The sequence below is a fragment of the Pan troglodytes genome, chromosome 2, assembly GCF_028858775.2.
Source record: "Pan troglodytes isolate AG18354 chromosome 2, NHGRI_mPanTro3-v2.0_pri, whole genome shotgun sequence".
NCBI lineage: Eukaryota > Metazoa > Chordata > Mammalia > Primates > Hominidae > Pan > Pan troglodytes.
Genome location: NC_086015.1, coordinates 48,088,000 through 48,107,357, shown reverse-complemented (window position 1 = coordinate 48,107,357; position 19,358 = coordinate 48,088,000). Strand labels below are relative to the sequence as shown.

General features: G+C 43.2%; 1 long non-coding RNA gene across 5 annotated transcripts in view; it reads right to left on the bottom strand.

The window, feature by feature from the left end:
* Positions 1–19,358, bottom strand: part of LOC104005535 (uncharacterized) — a 123,140-nt gene that overhangs the window by 11,824 nt on the left and 91,958 nt on the right. For 2 of the 5 annotated variants that reach the window (XR_001713275.4, XR_008546956.2), the window contains exons 3-5: positions 6,451–6,521; positions 3,453–3,639; positions 847–1,142 (exon numbers count right to left, since the gene is read on the bottom strand). This is a non-coding gene — a long non-coding RNA (uncharacterized LOC104005535). Of the gene's footprint in view, positions 1–846; positions 1,143–3,452; positions 3,640–6,442; positions 6,522–19,358 lie in introns of all 5 variants that reach the window. The other 3 variants (XR_001713276.4, XR_678915.5, XR_678916.5) reach the window with 3 other exon arrangements.

The window sequence follows — 19,358 nt, the reverse complement described above, 5'->3', positions numbered from 1 at the left end:
GACAATCACCCTCTAAATGGAGGACCTTTTGGCTTCCAAATTCTGAGGTATTAGGATCATTCTACATGGTCAGTAAAGCATACATGTTATTGTAGGCATTTAAGACAGCATGTCTACTTTAAGATGATGGCAAAAAAACCAAAAGGCAACCTGTAAAGCTTGTTTGTTTTAGCCTATCTTGGCAGAAGCCTTCTAGGTGAAAAATAAAACCCCTGGTTCAAAGAGGCTGCCTGGCCTGCCGAGCTCAGCCTGGAGTTTATTAGCACAGTTAATATTGCATGCAAATAGATTTCCCTGCTTCGGTCATGCCAGTCCATTAATTCAGCCCCTTGTCTGCTACATCTTTATCCTTGGCAGGTTAATCCTGCCAAATGCCTTTGCTGTAGCACCTGTCACGCTGTGCCTATGTCCAACAATGCAATTTTGCTAATCCTGTTGTATCGGCTTTGTGGCCCTGTCTGGTCAAGCCAATGGCGGAAAAAGTGCGTATAAGGTTTTTGCCAAGATCTTTCTCCTACTCTGGCACCTACCCCTCCTTTTAAAAAAATGATTTCAATTAAATGGTTTGAAAGTCAACCACAGTGTTGGATGCCAGCCGGTGGCCATGTCTTTCAGACAAGGATGTCACGGCACTCAGCATGCCTCCAAACTGTTTCTGGCAGCCCCACCCAATGTCAGCTGAATACGCTAAGTGAAAAGGGTTAAAACAGGAAGATCAGCGAAACATCTCTTTTCCATGGCTGGAAAATCCTGTCCTGTCCTGACACCAAATAGGTTTAATGTTCTACCCTCACAGTTACCATAAAGGACATGAAGGGCTTGAGGATGGTTGAATGGAAAGCATACCTGTCACTTGTCTTTGGTGCTGTCCTCTTTAAGGCTTGGTGGAATCATTCACATGAATTGTTAGATGAGGCACATCCCTTCCTGCAGTCGCCTGTGTCAGGTATTCACCTGACACATGGAGGAGCCGAATCTCCAGGCCCCACAGTGTGCTGCTCTTCTAGTTCGTGTCCCCATGCAGGTAAGAGCCTGGGTGGGCCTTGTAGCCACATTTGCTCAGGTTCAAATCCCAGCTGGACCACTTCTACCTCTGTGACACTAAGCATGTTGCTTTACCTCTCTGGCCTCATTTTGCTTATCTGTAAAATAGGCATAACCATAGCACCGGCCACACAGGATTGCTGTAAGGATTCTGCATTAATACATGTCAATCACTCAGAACAGTGCTGGTACACATATAGCAGGCAGTGGGTAAATGTAAGCTGATATTAGCATAGACTGGGAAATTTGTCAAAACTCACTGCCATTTGCATAGTACATAGGCAGAGCGCATGGTAAAATTCCACATGGGCATATCTTTTAGGGTCTTCAGATATTAACTGTACTCTCTTGCCTGCGAATTACAGAAATCTGGCTGCGAGGATGCCTATCTAGTCTTCATGCCTCCTGCTGGTCTCTATGTTACCTTGGTAGCCTTTGGTGGATGTGAGGAAGCATTCTGGGGGTATAAGCGCTGGGACTGTGATTAGGTTCCCCAGGGCCTGAGTCCTAGGCCTGCTGCTGTATGACTTTGGGCAAGTTACTTGACCTGTGAGACTCTTACAATCCCCACATTAGCAATGGTGAGACTTGGTTTTACACAGCAGGGTTATTGTGAGGATTAAATAAAAAAGTACACGTGAGGTGCATGGCATGCTGCTGGGAACACCGTAAGTGCCCCATAAATAATGGCCATTATGGTTATGGAGCCCCTGCAAAGCACCTGGGCTTCCCTCTCCAATTCTCCATCCATCTGCTTCCTCATCTCCCCACAGCCTTCATGTAGATGTTGTGAGAGTTATGTGGGACTGGGGAGGGAAAGCTGCCAGCATGGGGCCTGGTTTCCAACACAGACTCTAGAGATGAGGCGGTGCTCACTGCTGTTAAACCACAGTTCACCCTGGCTGATTTCTTGCTCCAAATAGCCTTCAGCTCCATACAGTCCTTTTTGTGTTAGTCTAGTCTAATTCTTGCTAAGACTTATGAGTGGTTTTTAGATGATGGTGTGCATGTATAGATTTGAAAGTCCCATGTTTGGACAGAGCTGAATATGCATCCTGATGTGAGTGCCTAGACATCATCATGGTAACTGTGAGGGGAGGACATTAAACCTATTTGGTGTCAGAGGTGTCAGGACAGGATTTTTGCCCTCTGTGTGAAAAGTATTTTGCTACACAAAAGAGCAGTATGCTTCCCTTGCCAACCCAGCCACTGAACACTGCCCTTTCCCTCCTGCTTTTCCCAGGTGCTACTGGAACGTCTAACAAATAGCCTTATCATGAGTTGAGCATGTACTATGTTCCTGTTACCAGCCTGGATGCTTCACATTCATTATCTTCTTTTTTTTTTTTTTGAGATGGAGTCTTGCTCTGTCGCCCAGGCTGGAGTGCAGTGGCGCGATCTCGGTTCACTGCAAGCTCCACCTCCTGGGTTCACGCCATTCTCCTGCCTCAGCCTCCAGAGTAGCTGGGACTACAGGCGCCCACCACCACATCCAGCTAATGTTTTGTATTTTTAGTAGAGATGGGGTTTCACCATGTTAGCCAGGATGGTCTCGATCTCCTGACCTCGTGATCCACCCACCTTGGCCTCCCAAAGTGCTGGGATTACAGGCGTGAGCCACAGCACCCGGACCATTATCTTCTTTAATTGAAATAGTACTGTTTTACCAATTTCTCACTTAAGGAAATGGAAACTTTGAAATGACAATTAGCTTACCCAAAGTCATAGCTAGCAAGTGGCCATAGAGACCAGGAGCTTTCCAGGCTACAGGGCTACACAACACATCTTTGGTGTGATGCCATTTCAGCTGCTAGGCATCAGAGTCGAGGGTGGACCTCCTGAATTACCAACTCTCTTTGTCATTTATTTTTTCCAAGGTATAGCTATGCCACATGCAATATTTTTCTCCTCCTTTTATTGTTTTGATGAATCCCATACTCAGTTTTTAATTTTTCTCCCGGGGAGAGGATATAGCAAAAAACAAGACTACTTTTCTGTAAAAATTAGGAAATTCCAGCATCTTAGCACATTTCATCAGGTGTGCTAAGAGTACTCTCTTGCCTGCCAATTATAGAATTAGCTGCAAGGACCCCTATCTAGTCTCCATACCTCCCACTGGTCTATACATCCCAATTCTAACCCTATATATCCCAATTCTGCTGCACTGATCTTAATCTACTTTTCATTCATCAATCTCTTGAATACAATCAGTTTGCTAATTAAAACATGATGGAATCAAGCTATTTGCAAAATTAGGAGTTCTGACCCTCTGGCCTCTGTGGCCCAGGTGAGGTCCTCTGAGACACATACACTTGTAGCCTTGGCGAGAATTCATGCTGAGAAGACAGTCCATTCATCTTAGGTCTTACTTAACTAGCAGAATGTAAACATCTTTGAACTTTGCTTACTGGATAAAAGGCAGCATTAGCTTCTCATTAGCTTCCCATTGCATTTCCTCCTGCAGGATCAATCACACATCCAGCCCAGACACGTGGCCCCTGCTTGTAATTAATCTTGGAAAGGCGTAGCTCTTCTGTGGATGGATTGCTGTATTTGAGCGTGGCTTTCAGAGGGGAGGGGTAGGAGAAATAAAGGCTGGAAGCAGAATAATAAGCACCAGTGTTTGAGAAGTCTGCTCTGTGCCCTGCGCTGCAAGCAGCTTTTTTTAATGGTTGATTCGCTGTCAGAAAATTTGCTTTTGCCTGAACGCTACTTAGCATCAGGGAGGGAATTTATGATTTCTTCTTTTCCACAGTGTAAATTTCATGCCTTAGTTAGTTGCGTTTTTTTTTTTTTTTTTTTTTTTGGCCAAATTGAAGTTGTCTAAATCCTATCTTTTGGGTGGTTGTAGAGTTATGCTCCATACTCTCTCAACCTGTCTGAGGGATGGAAGTGCCTGGATTCTTCTATTCACAAGGATTTAACTGTGACACTTGCATACAACTGAAAGAGACCTTCTTTTGACCTTGTTCTCAGAACTCTGCTTTTCTAATTCTTATTTGCATTTTGAATGCTTTAAGGTGGTTGGATTTTTTTCTTTTTTAAAAAATTGTGGTCATCTCAGTTACCAGGCTGGTAGAGGGCAGTTGGGAAGGCAGTAATAACAAGGAAGTGAAGATCCCATGAGTATTGATCATCAGAGATGGCTAGGACTTGAGGCACTAAGGATTGTCACCTCCTTGCCTTTACTGAATAGTATTTGTTGCTATTTTGGAAACCAAGCAAATTGCAGAAAAACCTTTACGGAAACTCAATTTACACAAAACCCACCTAACGAGTGACGTCCTCAAAAGCTCTAGGAGGACTGTGTGAAAAGGCAAGTTTCCTTGCTGCCCCGAATATCATGTGTGAGACACACTTCATTTTAAGTGTCATGCCCATTATGTAAAAGGAGGTGCATCTGCATTTATCTCCGAAAAGGGATTTCTTCTGACAAAGCATTTCCCTCCCCTGCAAGCCTTGAAAGACATATAGACAACACGAGGATTAAGATATATTGACAATGGGAGGATTATTTCCTTACCTGGTATATGACAAATGCCTACTAATAAGTGAACGAGACAATCCTGTCTCCATTTTCTCTCAAATGCCCTGACCTTGTGGTCAGTACTCATGGGGTTACTGACCTCGCTTACCCTGCTGCCTGCCCAGGACCCTGGGGACAAACCATCCTGGCAAGCCTGAGACTGCCAGCCCAGACAGAGGGGGCCCTGGAGGGGGCCCTTGGGCTCTGCCCACAGGAGCAGGTAAGCCGTTCTCACTTCCTCTTGCATGCCCACCTCTTTTGCCTCAGCTCTTGCATTTCTGTTGCCGGAACTCAAAATGCTTTCTTGTCAGACAAAATATATATTTGGAAAGTATATTTGTTGGAAAACTTGACTGGCATTGAGATCTCAAAGGCATGGCTGGGCATTTCTGGTTAGCAGCAGAGACCTAATTTTTCTTTTTGAAAGTCCTGCTTCCTCCCCACAATTCCTGGCCTTGCAGCCCTGTGAAATTTCCTAGGCTGCTTCCCCTTCTGCCATGATTGTAAGTTTCCTGAGGCCTCCCCAGCCACGCTTCCTATACAGACTGTGGGACCATGAGCCATTTAATTCTCTTTTCTTTATAAATTACCCAGTCTCATGTAGTTCTTTATAGCAAAGCAAGAACAGGACTAAAACAATATGTTTATATTCTCTTCTCTCCAGTAGTTCTCCCAAGAAACTCTCTCTTAAAAAATGCAGCAGCTAATAGAGTTTGGAGGAAGAAAACCCTTTAATGAAACATGATTTCCTAGAGTAGCAGTAAGGGGAAGTTCTGCTTCTGAACAAAATGAGTTACCTCAACACCACCACAAAATACTCAGGGAAAGGTAACCAAGAACAGGCTTCTGAGAACAAATGAGTCACCCTCTCTTACACTCTGCAGCCTGAGCTGGGAGACACTGGCACACACATGCTGACACCGGCAATGACTCACTTCAGTCTCACCTCCAGACCTGTCAGATCTCCTGGCCATTATTTAGAGAAATCACTAGCAAAATTGAAGGACAACTTACAAATCCAAATCACCCTATAGTTCTTAACCAACTTCTAAGGGCTGTGAGCAGTCGCCTCATGGGGGGGGGGGGGTCCTCTCCCCAGACTCTAGGCTGAGGCACAGAGGTTGACATGAATCTTCCAGAATGTCATTATTGGAACAGCTCAAGGATCCACCTCTGTTCGCCCCTGAGGGAGACACAGGTGAGCTGGAGCTGGTGAATTCTGGAACTCTGGCTCTTTGTACCACACCTCAAAAAAGCCTCCAGTCCTGGGGTTAGGGGGCAGCTTTCCTGCAAATGGATGTGCTCACATGCCTGGGGAAGGGGCTTATTCAGATGCACAAACAGGAAGAACACGAAAGTGGGAGAGACCAAGGCAGGGGACAGAATTCAAGAGGTCCATGCAGCTTTCTTGGTAACACTTTTTAAAAAATTATTTGTGCAATTATTTACTGACATAACTGAATGAGGAATGCTTAGACAAATATCCCTGAGACTTTGCTCAAAGTAAAACACTTCCATAACCCTAGGTATTAAATTTTAATGTTGACACTGAAAGACCATATTCTGAGACAGTGTCTGAAGCACAGACAAGAGCAAAGACCCCTTCCCCATGGGAAGTGAATCCCAGGGAGAGGGTGGAGAGGGGCAGGGACATGAGTCATGTCTCCATGCCCCAGAGCTGACCACTCCCCTGACTTTGCTATGTTCTACAGCCTTGTAACACTGTCCAGTGCTCACTCTGGGCTTGTTTTCTTATTGCTAAGATGGAAATAACAATACCCTTGAGCCTCAAAAGCAGACCATCATGTGCCTGGCCCAAGGCCATGGCTACAGCAACTCAGAACCCAATCATATGGCACAGAAAAAACCTACCTACTGACCTGTTGGTGCTGCTGAGCCTCTCCATCCTTGTTCTGGACAGAAACTGAGAAGTCCAACCTCATCCTTCATTCTGCAAGAAATTTTCAGGAATTGGTCACTCTCTTGTCACCTTAACTTCAAGGCAAACCTTTTCAGACTCAGAAAAAGCAAACTTGGGACTCAGTTGAACTTCATAGGGACCATGAAAGATGGTCCAGTATATAATGGACCTGCCGTCTTAGCCCTGGGCTAAAAAACTGTGGGTGGGGGTGGGTGGTCGAGGATGGGGGGGGAGGGTGTGGTGGGTGAAGAGTTCTGCCTGCCTGGGCACTCACTGCTGGATTCTCCCTGCACTTGCACATTCTTTAACAAAGTGACAAGGCACAGCTAACATTATCATGCACCCTCAAGTGCCTCTTAGTTCACTTCACGCGATGCTTCTAGTGACATGCTTTTATGAATCTTTGAAGCATAGGTGGTGAGAGGATGAAGAGTTTTCTGTTTTAGGGCTCGGTGCTCTCAGACTGTGTGTTTGTGACACCATCCTTCCCTACTCCCCTCTCCCTCCCATTCTACATCACTAGAAAGAAAAAAAAAAAAGGATGGGATACTCTTTAGACAAGCATCAAGCCCACAACTTAGCTGATGTCCTTCCTTTGTTCCCTACTCCTGAGGGCTAAGGCAATAGCTACAGACCTGGGGGCAGGAGAAGGGGGACTTTCAAGTGAAGCTGAAGAGACGGGTGAAATGAGAAAATCTTTAGCAAAGCCCATCTTCTCAGCTGACGATATGGTTGCACTTCAGTTCTCCTTGTCCTTGAGAGGCAATAAAATGGGATGTGAAAAGATGGAGAATAGGTCAAGGTTTTGTCCCCATCTTGCAGATGGGGGAAACTGAGGTAGTGGAGCTTAAAGCAGCCAATTAACCTTTATGAAACTACAGGTTGGTAGGGGCCATACATATTTAGCAAACATCTTTAGCTTTCCTTTGAAACTAATGCTTTTTATTTTCTTGACTCCTATGATGGGTCCAGACCAGCAAAGTGAAGATGAGCAAGTCAGCTCCTCCACAACATTGATTCAAACTAAGTTGGCAGGGGCGTTAAGATGAGCACACTGCACTCTAGGAGGTCTGAAAGGGGCTCTTGCAGGGACATTCTGGGTACATGGGAGAGAAGGAGAAAGCTCAGCAACACACACCTAATGATTAGATGACAGTTTCTCCATCTGTAAAATGGGATGACATTCTCCTTGGCTGGTAGAGGGAATAAAAGATAATCCTTGGGCTCAATCAACAGTTACAGTAATTGGCAGCTCACCAAGAGGTGCCTCTAATACCACAGAAATAAGCCCAGATACCAAAATGGGGAGTTCCCATCGCCAGCTGTCCTGAAGGAGTGGCACACGCTTGGCACATTCATTCTAAATTACGCCCCTGGCCTTAGGGTCCATTATGCCAAAGGATAATGTATTTGTGGCACCCACTGTGTCCTTGGAAGAGGTTTTCTCCAGGATGTGGAAGAAAAATTTAAAAGGATCAAAATAGAGGTATCAGTTAATTCATAGCCAAGATAGCGTATATGGTGTTTAGGTAGTTGTAGTAAAAGCAAAGAAAAATAATGGAGAGAGGAAACCTCACACAACTCATGTTGGTAGAAGAGCTGAATGGCAATATTGAAAAACATTTTGATGCTCATTAGGTAACTGTGCCACTTTGTCCCTGGCAGTTAAGTGCCTATCTCTGGTCTCTGATACAAAGTGATCTTACCACCTCCACTGAAATCGGAGAGCCCATCTCAATGACAGCACCCCCACCAATGTGTCCAGCTTATGGAGCTCAGCCACCGCAGTGATCTCCCAGGCCAATGGGGATGTGAAAAGTCACTGACAGGCTGCTCAAGGCCTTACTGAAGGGAGTATCCTCTGAGCCTGCTCCAGGGACAGAGTGTGAATGTGGGTGTGCAGGGCTCACATGATAATTTGATTCCCACATCCCAGCCTTCTAAGCCTTTGATTCTATCCTCTTACATGATGCCAAGGAAGTTTTGGAAACCGCATGGAATGTAGAACCATTGAGTCTCACTTTCAGCTAACCAACCAAACTTTTTTCTATCTCTTGGAGCCACTTCCAGCTGCTCAGCTGACATATAAAATTCAGGATCTCTCAACTCCATCTTTGGTCCAACATCCTTATAATCCATTTCTATGCACATTCTTCAGGTTTTCACCAACATAAATTAGCAAAATTTTGCAATCCTTTTGTAGGGATGCCCCTCCTGCCCTAGGAAGCAGACAGTCCCCTGCCTTCCACTTGGTGGAGGGTCTAGGCTGAGGCAGGGCTCCTGGGCTGCAACCCTCCTGCTCCTCTAGTGACCGCTGGTGTTTCTGCCTGCAAAAACGGTTCTTCAGGAAGCAAAACTTGCTGACAGAGACACACTGCTCTATTTGGTGTTTTGCCAGAGATTTTACTTTGATTTAGAAATTGAAGAATCCCTCTGATCCTGAGAAGGTCCCAGAGGAAAGAACCTGAGGAGATACCCTGCAGCTTTCTGGCCTGACAAAGCTGCTTTTCTGAATTAGTCTTTCCAGGAGGGGGCTGAAGACTCAATATTCACCTCCCTGGCACCTTAAACTCCCACCTATATACTCCCTCCAAATGCAAGAAGACTTGAATTGTTATCAGACTATGAAAAAGCAGCAGTAACTGAGTTCAGGTTGGCTGAGGAGGGCTAGAGATAGCTGGCTTAGCTGGAATCTTCTGCAACCCCTCTGTTGCAGTAGCCATCTTTCACCAAGCCTGACCATGCCTGGTGCTCCACAAACCCCCTCCCCAAGCCTTGCAGCAACCCTGAAAGGTGGGCATCATTGCCCCCACTTAATGGGTGAGGAAATGGAGACTCGGCCTCACTCATGTGCTTCCCCTGCCTCCACCATTCTCCCAGTGACAGTGATGACAAGCCCGGGAGGCTGGTGTTCATTCCCCAGATGCCGAGACAACAGTGTGCCTCTGGATCATGATGGCGGGGAATGGTCATGGGCTTCTGGGTCAGTCACGAGCATTTGGCTTGTGCTTGAGCCATAGTCCTCCTGTCCCCAGGCGTCTTCAGGGAGTGTGGCCCTTCCTTTCCTCACAGGCAGGCAGGTTGCCTACTCTTCACTGCTTTTCCAAATGTCCCCGATGAAGACGGGAGACTGATTCATGCCATTCCATTTTATTCATGTTTTAGAAGCACCTCTTTAAAACTTTAGTTTTGAAAAGCTTGGAACTGGCAGCAAAATGGACATTCCTGGTTATCCAGGAAGGTGAAAACTCACACGGCCTCTGAAACGTACATGAGAAAATGTATGATTCCTTTAATGCAAAGTGATCCTCTGCCAAGTGGACTCAGTTCTCGGAAATCATGTTTTTTGCTTTGAGACGAATCACTGACGGGAATGTGCAAGGTTAAAACATTTAAAACAGGATTCAGCATCAGTGTACAAGTATAACCAGAAGGTTGTTTTATCAACTTTTTTTTCTCTCTCTTTTTTTTTTTTTTTTTTTTTTTAAGCAAGTAAGCTCAATTCCTGAGTTACTGTTGGAAGCTTTCCGAAAGATAAGGCTTCAGTGAGAGAGCTGGACTTTGGATCAGACAGACCCATCAGTCTGCCTTGCTCTGGCCTCCCTAGCCATGCAGGTTCTTGAGCAAGCTAGTGAGCTCAGTTTCCTTTGGGTGAGCTAGGGACAGCAACCCCTTCAGAGGGTTTTTCTGCAGATGAGGTCGGGGAAAGGGAATGAGCATGGGCTACATAGGAGAACAGAGGAGCCCAAGACACCTTAGTTTTATTCTCCTTGCTCTTGGGACTTCCATTTCTGGAAGATAATTTTTCCACACCTCCCAAGAATTTCTTTGATTCAACATCTAAAAAGGCTGGGTTTGACACTACAAAATTTGGTAAGCAGTGATTCCATAAAGCAAACCAACAAGAAACACGTAAGCACCAAAGCTGAGTCAATGGGCTGGTCACTGCGACTGTGAAGGGAATACCAATGTAACTCACTAGACTTTGAATACAGAGAGATGTTGTTCACAATGATTACCAGACAGAAGTGTTCCCTGTTACCTACACAACCATAAAATTAGTCAGCAATTTCCAGTTAAAGCTCCTATTCCAGGCAGTAAGAGAATAAGCGAAAACCAAATCCTCCCAATCAAGCTTAAGAACAGGATAAGAGAAATAAGTACATTGCACATGCCAGTTGTGAGGAAGGTGAGGATTTAAATCCCTGGGTGATAGAATTCTGCTGGCGCTTCAGTTTTTATCCTACTCTTCAAAATTACCCCACACTGGGAGTTCAGAATGCAAAATTGCAAAGGCAGTGATGTGCGGGGAAATGAGATAACAAGGCTCAGCCTGTGGGTTTTGCAGCCTCGGGTTTGTATCAGGATGGAACTGACTGGAAAGTGTGACTATTGAGAGACTTGCTGCAAACTTCCCAGTTGAACCAAAGACTTAGACCCCAGCAATGCAGCCAGCCCCTTCCACTGGAGTAGAAGCTGCCTGGCAAAATCTAAACGCGAAGAAATCCTTCACCTAGTGGACCCAGCTCTTAGAAATCATGTTTTCTGCTTTGAGCCTAATTAACAACAAAGAGTCATCTTCTCTGGGCATCTTGATTTTGTTTTTGGTTCACTTTCAATTTCCATCAGTATGAATCAAATTAGTAAGAAGGGGATTATGGACCAGTCTTCCCCATCCCTCCCCTCCACACACACAGATAGCCCCCTAACCCCCCATTTCTTAGACCTTGCTGCGAGGATGAAATCTGCAAGAGCGTAAGTGCCATTAACTGACATTCATCAAAACACTCTCCATTGTTCACAGACACGAGCGGCCAAGAGGTGGAAATTACTTGGCATTTCATTTTAATCTGTATTGAAGACTTGCCTGACAAAACATATTAAGTGTAAGAATTGCCAGCTTGGGAATGAAGCTATGTTTATGGCTTGCCCCACTTCCCCTCTCTTTTCCAACCTTCTGCAGCTTACCACCCCACCCCCACCATCCCTGAAACCTTAACATTTAATTTTCCTTCCTGAGTGAAGCTTTTGTTAGAGGTGTCTATAAAATTATAATAAACATCTTGTGCCCTGCACTGGCATCTGAGATTAAAAAAACAAAACCCAACAAACTTTGTCTTTAATATGGTGTTAGCAGCAGCATTTCCCTGGGGGAGGTGCGTCCTGGCCATCTAACTGCAGGCCACGCGAGCTGTGTGCTTCTCTGGAGAGACTGTCACCAAACGCTTCTGACAAAGAATGGATGCCATGCTAATGGATGCGCATAATTACCAAGGGACAATGATCTCCCTGCTGAATTTTGACAGTCATGGAGTGCAATCGTGTATGTATCATGCTTACCACTACAGTTCATTTTCTTTGGAATCTCAAGTTTTTACTTTTATCTTTTAGGTTACTTTCACATTGTGCTAAAAAAAAAAGGCTCTTGCAGATGGAAGATTGTTTCTCTTCTCTTCCTTGTTTGGGTCTGTCTCTCTGGATTAGGAGGCTGCTCTTGGGGAAAGGCACCATGTGAGTGGTCCACACTTTCTAGGTCATAGCTGGCTGTGTTTAGGATTCAGAAGAAGGAAAAATGGTGGCAAACCCATGGGGTAGAGGTGGGAGGGCTATTAAGGTCACCAGGGAATCACAGGGACCCTCAGGTTTTGCCAGTTTTATGCTTTCTTTGCTTAGGAACCTTATGATGTTGCAGACTGGTGCTGCTTAGGTGTGGGAAGGGTAGAGAAATCTTGGTCCATGTGTTGTGTTGTACTGTGATAAAATCTGTGAACTGGGCCATTCAAGGGACCTCCTTTTTGAACTTTCTCTCTCCAGAGGTTAAAGGGCTACAAATCCCTGAAGGCAGGAAGTTTGACCTTCTGGCCTTGCTTTGTTGACCTTGGTGAGGGTTATGTGGGCCACAGTCTCTCCAGGGAGGCCTCTGTTGTCCCTCATGGGCCACCTCAGCTGAAAATGCAAAAAAGGTGTTCATTTCAGCTCTACCATTGGGCATCTGCCATTTTCAGGAGTTTTGGAATCAGGAGATAGCAGAGGAAAGGAGAGCAGTGCCCTGTGTCCCTCTCAAAGCAAGGTGGGGGCATCAAAGCCCTCCAACCAGTGCTTCCCTGGCCCGGGGCTGCCCACATAGCCCATGGATTGCAGGACAGGGTGAAGGTCAAAGAGAATCTGAGCTTTGTGCTATGGCAGGACTAAGGAAGCCCTTTTCAGACTATGGAGAAGCACCACATGTAAGTGAGTTTGGCCTGGCTGGATGCAGTGGTTCTGTCCTACCAGAGGCATGAGAACTACCTTGCTCTCTTACTCCCCAAATGAATGCCTTAGGTTAAGTTTTGGTGAGAGCACATGTCTTTTATTGGACAATGTGTATGCTGTTTTATGTACTATACAATGTAAAATTGCTCACAGCTAAATTCATAATACAACGATCTCTGGCATCAGCCTGAGGAAAAGAATTCATTTCAATGGCTTAGAGAATTGTTACCAATTAACCCCTGAACAGATACAGCTGTTCCTTCCTCTCATGCCCAACCCAAGCCAGCTAGATGCATTCCAAAATTCAAACCTTAGCCCAAAGATGTGACCTTTTGAAAAGATGTGGGAAAAATAATGCCTACACTGTTTAAAGTCATAATTTCAGTCTGTTACCTTTTCGTTTTGAAAGATAAATAATATATGAGAGACTTGCATATGGCCCGATTTTAGGGGCAGATGTAATTGAAACGGTAATTACTAAGAGTTACAGAAATCACTGAGTTAACTACAGTACAGTATAGTCACATCATGTCTAGAAAGTATAAGCAAGACGTTATCTAATCTAAATTTGTTGTACCATAGTTCTGATTTTTTTCCCACACAAAAATTAGGTTAAACAAATCATGCTCTATTAGCTTCCCCTTGAACGAACTAAAAGTCTTTTTCTTTAGGAAGTAAGTTCTCAGATTATCGAATGGGATCATTCAGTTCCTTGACCCCCAGGTTATGCCTGTGAGAGATACACACCCTGTCTTGTCTCCAAGAAACTCCAAGTAAGTTAGCATTTCCTAAGGAGCTCCTGGGCTCTTGCTGGCATCTCCCCCCATACTTACCCTGGATCCAGCCTAAGGGAAAAGAGGGAACAGATGAGCAGCTTGTGCAGAGGAGTACCAGAGCAAAACCCATAGTTAGAGAGGGCATCCTCTCTGAGAGGACAGACTGGGAAGCCAGGGTCAGTGCCCTAACCATTTCCTGCTATCTTTCATGTTAACCCATTTGATTCTCATCATAATGCTTATCTCCATCGGAAACTATGAACTTCCTGTATTTACATCTTAGTCTACCACATGATTCCCACTGGAATGTAAACTCTGTGAGGGTGGGGAGCTCATCTGACCTGTTCACCTCTACCTCTAATGCCAAGAACAGTGCCTGGCACATAGTAGATGCTCAATAAATGCTTTTTGAATAAATAAAAGACTGAGAAGCAACATCTTTGTTCCAAAGAGCTGCCCACTCTTCCCTTGGTCTTTGCACAAAGCAGAGGAGAAGGGAAGCAGCTGAGAAGGTACTATGGAAGCTGAAGAGAGCAGGTGAGAACTTAAGCTCAGAACAATGACTTAGGTTCAAGCCATAATAAAATAAGAGTTGCAAATCAGAAGGATGCACAAAGCATTATGGTGAGAAGTCCAAAGAACTTGACATCACAGCCCTCGGGCAATTGCTATAATGTTTCCAGCCTGCATTTTTGAGATTGGCAAAAACTGCAGAAAGATGAGAATGGAGGAAGAGAAGAGCTGCAGAAAGGATGAAGTTGGACACTAAAGAGGTTGCATACAGAGGCCAAGAAGAACTGTTTGACACTGTCCAGAATTTATAATGTCCACATGCCTGTGGATGTGGGTGATAATAGGCCATGCCAGTGAAAAACCTGTGGCCCTGGGGCACTTAGACATGAAACTCTTACATCCTGAGAACAAGAAACAGGTCTTTGAATATTTCCTCTTCCAAATCCAACCACATGTAAACATAAGCTCTTACATACACACACAGTTCCCACAAAAACCTTCCCTAACCTAATCCATCATTGAAAACGTGGATGTCGGGGCAAAACCTGACTTTAAGATGGGCAGGTTATATACATTTAGCCCACTGGCCTGAATGTGAACTTCCCTTTTTAGCCTATTTTACTAACTTATTTCCATTGCTAGTGATGTTTACTCATAATTCTCACCCTTCAAATTATCAGCCAACCTTTCTTTAAACAGTTCAAGTTGGTATCAGTTTAAAACCTTTTCACAATAGCAAAGACTTGGAACCAACCCAAATGTCCATCAATGGTAGACTGGATTAAGAAAATGTGGCACATATACACCATGGAATACTATGCAGCCATAAAAAAGATGAGTTCATGTCCTTTGCAGGGACATAGATGAAGCTGGAAACCATCATTCTCAGCAAACTATCACAAGGACAGAAAACCAAACACTGCATATTCTCACTCATAGGTGGGAGGTGAACAATGAGATCACTTGGACACAAGGCGGGGAACATCACACACCGGGGCCTGTAGGGGTTGGGGGGCTGGGGAAGGGATAGCATTAGGAGAAATACCTAATGTAAATGATAAGTTGATGGGTGCAGCAAACCAACATGGCACACGTATACCTATGTATCAAACCTGCACGTTGTGCACATATACCCTAGAACTTAAAGTATTTATGTGTGTGTGTATATATATATACACATATATATGTGTGTATATATATATATATATACACACATATATACTTAACTTGCTAAGTATTAGTAATAGAAGAACATTTAGATAGCCCAAATATTTTTGCTAATGTTTGTGGCCTCTTCTTTTATGAGCTTTTATATTTCTAAAAGAGAGTGGAAAAAATAGGTTTCATGCTGAAATGATTGCTTTCCTATTTTGGAATGAGTCCCTGCATACTTCGTTAGGAAGTGCCTACTGTGTGCCAAGTGGTGATACACCAGAGAGCCGGGGCCATAGCCCTCAGCACATGGGCCTGGGCTGGCATAGTTGCCAGCCACCCCCAGTCAAGAGCCACACCTGACCCAGCTACGCTTTGGACTGACAGGCTCTGATGTTTGCTAACCACCTTCTACCTGATGGTCCTCTTAAGGACTTAGATTATTCAAAAGAAGATTGCAATTAATGACTGAAAATGTGTCTTCTATCTAATCATGAAGAAATATCACAAAAACCCAAAATAAGAGACATTCTTGGTTTTCTTCAAAAACGTCAATGTCATGAAAGACAAGAAAGGCTGAGGGACTGTTTCACATTACTGAAGATCAAAGAAACATAACCAAATGCAATGCATGCTACTGGACTGAATCCTGGATCAAGGGAAAAAGAAATGTCTGTAAAGGACATTATTGGGACAAGTGGCAAAATGTGAATATGGATAGTGATACTGTATCAATACAATACTAATACAATTGAACCGATACAATATTATACCAATGTTAAATTTCCTGAATTGTATAATTGTGCTTGGTTATGTTCTCAGGAAATACATAATGAAATATTTAAAGACAAAACTAATTCCCAAATGGTTTAGGGGAGAATGTGTATATATGTACACGCATACATTTGTGTGTGTGTGTGTGTGTGTGAGAGAGAGAGAGAGAAAGGGAGACAGGGAGAGAAGTTATAAAGTAATCAATCTGGGTCCAGAGTATATGAAATTCTTTGTACTAGTCTTATAAGTCTTCTTTAAGTTTTACATTCTTTTTATTTGGAGGGGAATAATTTTTTCATTTTCTTTTTTACTTAACTATTTTGTAATATGTCATCTGTAAATACTTTTTTTCATTTTTTTAATGGAGACAGAAAAAAGTAATATTTGAAGTAACTGGCATCACATTTAATGTCAATATCATGGTATTTCTTTGAACTGTAATATATGGCCCCCCAGTAATTACTTCACGTACACAAAACATTAAATTGTTTAATCTTTTTGTGTCTTGTTGAAAAGCTGCTTGATATTTTTATTTTCATGAAAATGAGTAAAGCAGATGGTTTATACTTTTCTTCTAACAGTACAATGTGGCTGAAATCACATAATGTCCTTTGGCTTTTTAATTAAGACAGAAAAATAAATTGCTACCAGTCAGAGCTTCCTCCATTTGGTGATTTTGAGGGATAGTGTGGCCAGAGGTCCCTGGGAAGCCAGATGATTTCTCATATATGTTCAGTTATCAAGCAATATTCACTTTTTCCAAGAAATGTCAACACAAATGTTGCCTTGACACCAAAATACTCTTTCTTCCATTCAAATCGCAGATGATCAAAAGGATATAGCAAGAATATTTTGCTTGGCACGTGGCCTAAAATTTCTAAATTTATGTATTCTATTTTTGCTTCTTTCTCAGATTGGATTAGTTACTAGGCAACTGAAGTATTTAATTTCATTTGCTAATAGTAGTTACATTTTAATAGAGGCAGACAGTGTATATGACCAATGCTGCCAATACAGGCTCAGCCCCAACACTCAGCCTCTGTAGGGACAGTAGTGCTCACTACTTCATTCTAGTCTTAGACAAACACTACTACATTCCTATATTTTATTTATGTGACTAACATTTAAAGGAAAAGAGATGTCTCTTTTAGAGTTATTTATAGAAAAAATATTTTAGTGATTTGTTTTTTCACTCAAAAAGCTATGTTTGTAACATCCTAAACCCCCTTCTAGACTTTTGGTTCAAGATGGCAGACCAAGCATAAATGTTTTCTTCCCTTCACCAAGAAAGAAAATAAATTCTTAATAGCATTGAAAGGTGGGCCCTATTAGCACCCCAGGTACATTGATGAACTTCTAGAAGACAGAAAGCAGGTGGGGCAGGTTGATGGGAAAGTTACAGCAGTGAACTGCTACCCTGCACAGGCCCAGTGGTAGACTCAGCAGAGGTAAGAGAGTCTTCACAATGGTAGGCTGAAAAAACTCCAAATGTGGAGGAAGGGCAGACTAAGTTAAAAGATAGTCTGCACACAGGGACCAATCCTTCCTGCCCCTTCCCCAGCTGTGTGGAAGGCCGGAGGCAGTGTGTGTGACCAAGCTTGACCCAGCTTGACCCATGAGTGTAGCCCTTAAGGCTGGGAATTGGTCTAGAATGTGGAGGGACTGTTCTCCGGGATACTGAGTCTAGAACATCAGTCAGAGGGCACAAGGTACCTCAGTAGACAGCGTCAAGGATAAGGCAAGGAAAAGAGAAACACAACTCTGTTCAGAAGTGAGCTCTGGGAAACTGCTCCACAGGATGAAGCTTCCCTATGACGCCCCATGAGGGTCCCAGCAGCGGGCTGCTCACTTCCCGGGCACCCCAAAGGGAAACCTGCTACTGACATGTGGCTGTTAGTCATCCCTTACCTCCAGAGGTGAGATCTGCAGTGGAAACCAAGGCTCATGACTGCTGAGGAAACACATGACAATCAGTTCACACATTTCCGTATTTAAAATATGAATGGACAAGCAAGAATCATCAGATATTTGAGGAAATCATTTGCACAATAGAGACAGTTGAGGATAAATAGAACTAGACTCCAATGCAGATAACAGAACTTATACACTACACACACACACACTCTCTCTCTCTCTTCAAAGATACAGTGCACTGGTAAAACAACAATAGGTTATTGTGAAAAAAGAACAATCAGGAGGCGAGAAATCCTTGGAAGTTAAAAACATGTAAAAATGTGCTAAAGATTTTGTGTTGGTGGGGGAGGGTAGATTACAAGTTTTGATTAAAATTATAGTTTCCCATCAATGATAAGGATTAAATACTCTGCTTTAAATAACTAAAGAGTCAGCCGGGTGCAGTGGTTCAATCTTGTAATCCCAGCACTTTGGGAGGCTGAGGCAGGAGGATCACTTTGAGCCCAGGAGTTCAAGACCAGTCTGGGCAACACAGTGAGACCCTGTCTCTAAAAAAAAAAAAAAAAAAAGGATGGTGGTGTGCACCTGTAGTCCTAGCTACTTGGGAGGTTGAGGCTGCAGTGAGCCATAATTGCACCACTGCACTCCAGCCTGGGTAATGCAGCAAGACCCTGTCTCAATAAATAAATAAATAAAACAAAAAATGAAAAAAATAAGAAGAATAGGATGTAGAACTTCCAAAGCACAGAAGGATGAAAAAGAAAACATTATGAATATAGCAATAAAGAAAAAGGAGGCAGGTAGAGAAACAAGAAGTGTGTTAAGTAGAAAATGAAAATGAATGACAGGGATAAGTCCAAATATACCAATATCTATAATAAATACTGTTTGTTTAGAGTCTCCTGTTAACAGACTTTCAGATGGGAAATGTACAGAACCAAGCTGTTTGTTATTTTCAAAAGACTTAAAATGATATAGAATGACTGGAGATAAACCAACTAAATGTTGTCAAAAAGAAAGCAAAAACCACAGTATCAATGTCAGACAAAAATAGAATTCAAGGCCAAAAGCAAGAGAATATTTTATATGGATTAAAGATGCAATCTAGAAGATAATAGTAGCCACAAACCTTTCCCCACTGAACAACACAGCATGGAACTGTGTCACAAGTGTTAGAAATGCAAGCAGAAACTGTTAACCCGTAATCATGGTGAGGAACTTTAGCACATCTTTCTCAGAAATTGAGAGACCAAGCAGACAAAAAAATAGGTAAGGGTATAGATGATTTGAATACACAATCATTGAGCTAGATAATTTTCATATGTAAACTCAGTTTTCAACAAACATAAAATACATGTTTAAATTTCTATTAAACACTTAAAAAATCTGACTCAGTATTCAGCCAGAAATAAAATCTTAATAAAACCCTCAAAAGAGAAATACTACAGATCTCTTGGAGCTCTAACCCAAGAGTAATTTATAAAAG